Genomic DNA, 9,284 nt, shown 5'->3' on the forward strand with positions numbered 1-9,284 from the left:
GCCTCAAGGTGCCATTAAGCACCAGCTCCACTTGCTCAAGTTGCCCTTCCTGAGCAGCCTATGGTTGCGGTTCTCTGAGAAAGCGATTGCACTGCCGATTCTGGCTGTGGCACATCTGTTTTTTCCCCTGGCCAGAGATCTTCAATTGGATTGAGTCAAGAGGGAAACGTCAATCCAGATTGCTCAGTATCAGAAAAGTGATCCAAAAATATGCAGGGTAATTCCAGTTAGCTGCAGTAACCAATTCCACTGATTCACATCTCAAGCCAAAGAAGAGCAGGTCATTAAAAAATAGGAACAACATGCATAATTTGGGGACATGATTACAAAGGGATTTTAAATATTTAAACATGAGAGCCAGCTCCATTTTATAGCACACAATTTCACAAATTACAAATTATTCTCTCCCCTGTCGAAATTTTATTTTCACTCAGCCTTACTTTTCACTTCAAATTGAGACAGCAGGGTATACTGCAGAGGCAGGCAGTGATTAAATTGAGCTTCTTTTCAATTTGCTGTTATCTTGTTCACCAAGATTTGGGTATTTAAACAAAATATAGGCGTTAAATACATGCTTTGTCCAGAGATCCTTATGAAAACAAAATTAATCTTTGCATTTACACATGAAAGGTAAAGAAGCAAAACAAAGATTTATAGAATTGTTTCAATGTCTGCATCAGAGATATATATTTTCTCTCACTTTGCGATTCATTTTCTCATTCTTACCTTTCATCAGTGTGCATTGCCCCACTGTGGGATCTGGTGAAATGTAAATGTTTAGGAAAGACAACAGGAAGATTTATTATTTATTTCCTGGACCAGCCCTGCTTGCTGGTTGCCAGGTGCCTCATCTGATGAGACTTCAGAGACGTCTATGGCAAGTGGGTAACAGTCTCACCATTTTCACTCATGTTTTATTCACTTTGATTTCACAACGGGAGCTTGAATTATTCAGTCGCAAGCTGATGATGCGATTAGACATCATGGAAGTGGGGCAGCATTTTGAAAGCAAAGCACTTATACAGGAATTACCAGAAACATTTGGAGTTTTGTTTGTTTCAGACGAGCCCAGTTTTGCCCATCAAGGTAGGGCCTGATCTAGACTAGGTGAAATTCTGATTTGGAGCCCCCACCTGCCGCTGCTGGCGGCACCTCTATAGGGTTACCTTTAGCCCAACCTCCCCTAGCCCCATAAACTGCAACACACATCAGACATGACAATGGTTTTAAGACAACAATTAAGATTATAATTTTGGTTACAATTGGTCCCCGATATTGTGTAGCACTACACGCTTAGCACACGGGAGATGTTGTAATCTGCAACCTCACCGCTAGATACCGCCAGATCCTACACACTGCTCCTTTAACGAACCGTCAGTATCAGCCCCATAAATCATTCAAATCCTATATTGTGCCACCTGCACGTCTTGATTGACAGATCGCTCATTTTGACAACACCAGCAGCCAAAGAGACTGATTATTAAATTGTGCAGAGATGGCAGAGTTAGTCCATCTATTGTTTTGATCGAGGGAGTCTTGTGCCTTGCTGCCTGCGCCTACTATGGAAGTGGGGCAGTGGAACACTCAGATTGATGCCTAGAGACAGTGCAGGAAGTATCAAACGCACAGATTTATAGCGGTGTCGCATACACATATGCACACACTCAGTGCATATTACAGCAGACAGATACACACAAGCTCTCTGACACAGACGCTGGACCTCAGGGGTTTTCCACCAAACATCTGGAGCAGGCTGTGCCGCTACTGCTCTGCTTCTTAATGAGGCACAGAGATGATTATTAGTGGGTGTTTTAGAGGGGAAAACGGAGGGAGGAGACGGGAAGGGACAGAAATTAAAGTGGAGTTGGAGAATTGTTTGCTTTTTCTGCCGTTATAAAGAACGAGGGGCACCTCCAGTGATTTAGATCTAAAGAAATTTCTCATGCCTAATAAACTTCCAGTACTTCAGATCACAGACACATTTCAGAGGAACATTCTGCTCCGGGAGGGAGGAGGTTTTGGGGATACATCCCAAGAAAAAAACAGGTCACAAGTGCTGTGTCCCAGATCTGAGTCTCAGAGGTAAAAGAAAGTCCAACCCTCCAAGTTTGGAGAAATTGACACTGACAACTAAACACAATTTTACCAAACATAAAGTATAATGCTTTTGTCAAAATCCTTTTCGGCAAAAAATGCAGCATCCTGCCAAATTAAATGATCTACCTTTTTCAACCTTACACTGCCCCCCTGATGAGGCAGGTGTGAGATAACGCTGAGTGCTGTTGATGATGATATTATCTCACATTAAGCAGACTGCAGCATCATGAGTTTTGCAGTGCGGATGCTATCGTTCTTTTGCCCCGGGGAGAGTCTATAGAAACGTACACCTGCCTGAGCTGACTCTATGGACGACCTCAAGATGATGATGATGATGATGACAATGATGATGTTGATGATGAGGATAATAAGGCTCATGTGCAGGCAAATAAATGAACACTGCACACGCAGGCTCTCTCACGTACATTCAGATACTCGTACCAACGTAAATGTTGCAAGTTGCAAGAACATGGACACATTTTATTCTTGGAAAATACTACAAACATTTAGAGTATTTTAGGTTTTTGATGACAATGTTGATAAAACTGTTGATGAAAAATGTTTACAGTGGGTACCACCGCTTATTTCATATTTCATTGTCATAAATACAAAGACAATGCATCTAAAAAGCCAATATCTGCCCAACTAAACAGCTGCAATACTCCTCAAACTCTTCCATTATTTCAAACATACACACTTGCTTTTTGTGTGCCTGTACATTCAGTGGATAATTTCATGCAGTTTTTCTTTAGTGTGTGTGAGAGGTGGGGGAGGAGTACACACATTAGAGTCTAATTAAAGAACCATTAGTGCATCTTCAAGTACATAGAGTGATGCAATATCAGAGGATTTTTATTCACTGTCATATTCAGAAAAAACCTCTACTTACGATATATACAACAAGATTTGCCCCAATTCAAAACTAGAACATGAGTATTGATGTATAATTCAGTTTAAGTGAGACACAAAACAACATGGTGGGATCATTAGCACTGTAGCACCAGTGTGTTTTCTAATGAGCAAAAGACAGTCATTTGTAAGTTAATGGAAATGGAATTTCCATGTTAAGCCAAAGGAAAAAACAGTTACAAGGTTTTTTTTTTGTCAAACAAAAGCGCCATGCTTTCGCCTTTTCATTATCTCAGTGATCTCACATATTCGGTTTTAATTGCCGCAGCCATTATTGCACATTTTATAAATGGAAATGGGAGTTTTAATTGCAAAGACTAGACAAAGAAAAGTACTTCCTTCACAGCATGCGTGCTTGTATGTCTAGTGGCCTGCGCTGCGCCCAGACTGTCTGTCTGTTAACAAAGTGACCAGTGGATATTGGGTTCCCTCAAGAGTCACCATGCTGACCTTGCTTAAGAAGCAGATAATTACTTAGTCCATCCTCCAGTTTTAACTCATATTCTGCATGTATAAAGATAAAGGAAGCTGCCCAGGCTGCCCTGCAGAAGTTAATGACATGATGGAGACTCAAAGACAGGGTCATGTTGATTGAGGGGCAATCCACTTGACAGATGTGTGCCCCCCTCAGAGGGTCAAATTGGGAGGAATTTTCCTTTTAAACAAAAGCTGGACATGGATTTAAATGTTAAATCAGAAAATCCACAGTTAATTGGAAAAAAATATATACTTCATATGCAGGACATTTGGCTTCATATATGTGTGAAATTAAGCATACAGATTCCTTTCCATACCATTTTGCTAGATTACTTTTTGGAGCTCCATTTTGATGTCTGGTTTAAACAACGATATGGGGAAGAGCGTAGATTTTATTCATATTATCTGTGACAGTAATAAAATGCTCTCCAGCAGAGGTAAGACACAGCATGAATGGAAAACACAGAACAATAAGTGGAGACACAGGAAGCTTCTTTTGCTGGCACTTTGAGAAAAAAATGTGGGACATGGCAAGTCTTTATTTTGCTTTGGGGGTCCCCCATCTAGGGAGTCCAAGCTTGTTTCCACCTAACAAAACTACTGATATCACTCCAATACAATGATTATTACTTAAAAACAGAATCTGTTTTTACCATTTATAAGAGATAAATACTACATTGTGAACATTTTATTTAAAAATAGCTCAGATCTTCTCCATATCCCATCTGTTTCAGTCCTTCATGCTCTCTCTCTTGCAAAAAAATGTTGTGTCTGCTCTGTTTGTGCTCATATTTTCACACGCTAAGCCATTTATTAAGGGCAATAAATGAAATGAAATGACAGGTATAGATTTTTATGTCACCAAAGACTCTATATGAATTAATCGTAATGGTTAAAAACAATAATTTACTTTGAATGATTTGTGCCCCAAGGAACATGTCCAGTGTGTTTTCGACAAGATAAAGAAGACCCTTACATTGAAACATTTCATTATTTATTACACAACACAAAACCAAAATAGAAACTGGTGTAAAACTGCTAGTTGAAGGCGATTCTCTGCGGTTGTAGTTGGTTGATTCTCAATCGACAATCTCACTTTACCTAGCAGTCCAGCTGTCATTACAAATTACACTGCCCTAAATGGATTACACAGACTTCCATCTCAAATGCAATACAACATACTCATTTAAGAGGAATTAACTAACATGACATTCTGATCAGTTTCCAAACAAAGTGTGTAAGTAGTGGAGAGGATTTAGGACATGTGGAAGACAGCAGGTGGCTGGGGGAGCGGGGAATAGACGGAGGGATGATAGGAAGCAGGAAGACACGGTGATAGCAGCGGGGGAGGCAGGGAGTTTGGGATGGTCTAATAAATCGAGTGAGTGACTCCACTCATTTCTGCCCGTGGGACGAATCTTGCCGCGCTCACCGACGCAGTGCAGCATCAGGGAATAATGGGTAATGAGGGATTATTCTCCCCTGTAGTGTTTGCTCATCATCATTGCCACTCACAACCTCCCCAGAGCCTCCCACAAAGCGCACACACCCCCTTAACACAAGGCAGATTTAGCATGTAGATGCAGGTATGGACTATAAATATGAACAGTGCAGACACACATACACACAAAGTGGCACACTCATCTTGCAGACATGCTGTTGGTTTTGGTGAGTAAGGTCAAACAGCGAGGTATTATTGTTTAAATCTGCTGCTGGCGCCAATTTTGGATGTCACACTCAGTGAGGCACACACACACACACACACGGTTCAATGACACCCTCTTTTACCCACAGGTCTTTTTAGCCTGAGGAGGCCAATCTGTCTAAGGGTAGATCCTACATGCATCAAACCGGAACCCTCCTCCGCCCTTTTCTCTCTCTCTCTCTCTCTTCTGTCTCTCCAGTCTGTGGTCCTCCTCGCCCCAGGGCCAGGCTGTGACCACTAGAAGTAGGCTGGTAGTCCCAGCAGGGGCTGAGGCTCAGACACGCCATTAGCATGAGGGAATTAGAGTTATTACAACTGGAAGGGCAACAGAGGACGAGTGCAAAGGAGGTTTGTGGAGTTGTGTGAGGAAGGAAACAGACAAAGTAGGAAGCTTTATTAATCAGATAGTACATGTATGTATTTGTAATGATAACACAGTTGTTGTGGATTGTCCTGATTCTGAATGTCATATTCTGAAAAGCCAAAATAATGTTTTGAAAGTTTCCCATACATACAGTGTGGTACTGATAAATTCTACTGTACTGTAACAAACTAACCTGATTAGCATGTATCTTTTCTTTAAAGGAAGTGTTTGACATTTTGGGGATTAAGTTTATTCTCTTTCTTGTAGAGAGTTAGATGAGAAGATCAATAACACTCTCATATCTGTCTGTTAAATTTGAGGCTATAGTCAGAAGCATCAAAACTGGAAACGGGGAAACAGCTAGCCTGGCTCTGTCCGAAGTTTGCAAAATCAGCTTACCAAACTCAATAATCAATGTTCTCTTTATTTAATCCGTACAAAAAACGAATTGTAAACATGACAAGTGACCTCCTGGTTCCTTTTCATCACTGTGAGGTTGCTAGGCAACCAGACTTACCATCTTACTATTACTGTGGCCAAGAAATAGTCCACCACATCCCTAACTGAAACCTGTCGTTTTTACAGTTTAGATCTTGTGCAGATTAAACAAACAAAATATATTTTCCTATACTAAACTGAGATAACCGTCACCTAGCTGTAGCTTCATGCAAACAGAGTTGAGAGTTGTGTCAATCTTGTCATCTAAGTTATGGCAAGAAAGCGAATAAGCACTTTCATAAAATGTCAAACTATTCCTTTAATAAAGGGACAATGAACAGCGTATCTGCATAAGCCTCTCTCTTCAAAGTATTTGTTTAGATCAAGGTTAGTGATCCAGACTTTCTGACCATCCTGTAAACTGTAACTTCTCTCCCTGTCCCTGCTCTTCTCTATCTTTGATTGTTCCATTGATTCATCCCTCTCTTTCTCTCTGTGAATTTACCCTCTATTCTCCTCTTCCTTTAATCCCCCCGGTACTCTTTGTGTCCTCCCTGCCTCCCTCTATCTGTCTCTCTCCATCTGGGTAGCAGTGAAGTATCCATCCATCAGAGAGAAGAAGTACTGTTGAAATCCCGTGCCTCCCATCACAGCCCCTCATCTCTCTGTGTTTGCATACAAACATATTTCAGCCTGCTTACATGTCAGGGGCACGGGGAAGAATGCAGCATATGATCATATCTTATATCCTATTATGATTCAGGATTTACACTCGATAAATATGGGGAATAAGACATGCTGAGGATGCCTGAGGGAAATGACAAAATGGAAAAGGAATAATGGAATCTGTGGATTTGCTGACATATGGGACAGATACTGGCTGTCTATTACTGTAAAAATAAGACATCATTGAGTCAGGATTGTCTGTCTCTGTTGTGAATCTGAAATTGTTCAAGCTAAAGGTTGCTGGAAACACAGAACCCTTGCAATTTTTGTGTTGATGGAAAATGGACAAATTGTTATTAGGTGTAAAATATCAGTCAGCCCTTGTCTGTTTCAACGTAAAAAAAGGACCCCCTCATCGCCAGTCGCAACACTTGGCTTCATCCTTGGATGTCCATGAATTGGTTTATCTGTGAAGAGGAGAAAAAACACAGTTGTTACAAGAGTAACTCCACAGTCATCAAGTGAAAGGATCTGTGCGATTTGTTTGATGATACCTTTAAGCTGAAAAGCTTGATGTGCTTTATGGCTGCGACTCCCACTGATTGTGCAGAGATCTCATTTCACACATGAACGTCTCTCTCTGCTGTGTGTGTGTGTGCCCATACACTCTGTAGTTAGTGCCTTAACATTACATATATGCTTGCCCCGGGCTAGATCACATAGAGGAGGAGGAGGAGAATGGGAGAGATAGAAGAAAGTGGGGAAAAAGGGGTGAAATGATGCCAAAAGACAGTGAGAATGAAAAAGAGAATAGAGGCATTTCTTTGCATTTTACTTATTTGTTGTTTAATTTTTACTTTAATTCATAACTTTCCTTGGTTGAATCTACTAACACAAATATGTTGCACCAGTATTGACTATCTGTAAAGTGGACAAGTGTGTTGCTAAATATTAAATATTTAATGACTAATAAATCCATCACAGGTAGAAAAAGTCCCAAATTTGACCCCATGCATTGATTTACATGCTCCTAGTTTGTAGCAGCAAAGACAGATACATGCTTGGTACCTGCAGGCCCTCTGGGTGCTTGGGGCTAGATTTATCACCACTGGGGCCCTCTGATGATGAGGCCGTTTAGTGGGGGTCCCTGTAGTCCTCCACTGATTAGCGCCAAACATCTTCCCTAATAACCTTAACAAGAACAACGCCTCAGGACGACATGCTGATGCACACAGCACGCACACACACACCTCCTTGGAGATAGAGAAAAGAGCTAAGGGCTACCCATCCTCCTCTCCTTCTCCTCAAAGTCACCCCTCTCTCCTCTGCTCCAGCCCAAACTTGGCATCTCTCACTATTTCTGAGCCAAGACCCCCACCTTGCATCTTCTGTGCTACCTTCCACCGCCACCTCCAATACAGATACACACAAACACACACCAAATTGAGTTGGTTATGGTTCAAGAGTCCCACCAGCGCACATAAAGTTGCTCTCAGCATCAACATGAGATAATACAATACGAATATATGAATACACGCTGGAGTGCATGAAAACCCTCGCCTCTTGGGATAAAGAAATGAGGAAGGAAATTGAGAAGAACAGAATTTATGATGCTGTGAGAAGCCGTGGGGGTTATTTTATAGACAGGGACTCCTTCTGTGGATTGTTTCCTTACGACAGTTTATATATTTGTGTGCTTTGACTAGTGTGCATACTGATAACATACCCAGATGCATAGACTGCTTGCATACACACAAAAAGCAACTTGAAAGACGTGAAAGGAAGGGAGAGCCGATTAAGACATCAGTTGGATTAAATATCCTGTAAATGTGAAAAGTAAAAATTCCATGCAAACTCAATATGACCTCAATTTGCTTGTTTAGCCTTATTGTTAGATAGATAGATAGCAACTTTATTAATCCCGAGGGAAATTCAAGTTTCCAGCATCACAGTTCCATAGTGCAAAACATGTTGGTAAAAAAGGCAGTAAAAAAGTTAGTAGTGCAAAGTACAAAGTACAAAAAAATATACAAGATATAAAAATACAAGGAGATGAAGAAAACTGTTAAAACTGAATATAGTGCAGGGTAACAGCTGTGATACAGGACTGTTAAAAAAAGTGAATATAGTGCAGAAGAGACTGTTAAAAATGAGTATAGTGCATTATTATCTGTCCTGCAGACCGTCCTCCTTTGTAAGCAATAATAAGAAATGTCTTTGTTGCCAATGCACATTTTATTATTTGTTCCTTTGCCTTTATGCTGCCTTCACTTACTGCATGGGATATTGCAACTCTATGTTCAGTGGACATGAATACACCAAAAGAGTGGTAAATAGGACTGATGCCCTAATAAGATAAGTTAAGATATTCCTTTAGTAGTCCCGCAGTGGGGAAATTTGCAGTGTACAGCAGCAAAGGGGATAGTGCAAAAAACAAGATGCATCAGCTAACACAGTAAAAAAAGAGCTAAACAAAATGTAACAAAATATGAACCATTTAAATAGAAGGAAGCATAACAATAGGAGCAATATATACAGTTTTGACAATAAACAGTGGAAAATTATATTGCAAAGTGAGAATGAATGAATGAATGAATGAAACAAGACATCAGTTGGATTAAATATCCT

This window comes from Sebastes fasciatus, chromosome 14 (genome assembly GCF_043250625.1).
Source record: "Sebastes fasciatus isolate fSebFas1 chromosome 14, fSebFas1.pri, whole genome shotgun sequence".
Lineage (NCBI taxonomy): Eukaryota > Metazoa > Chordata > Actinopteri > Perciformes > Sebastidae > Sebastes > Sebastes fasciatus.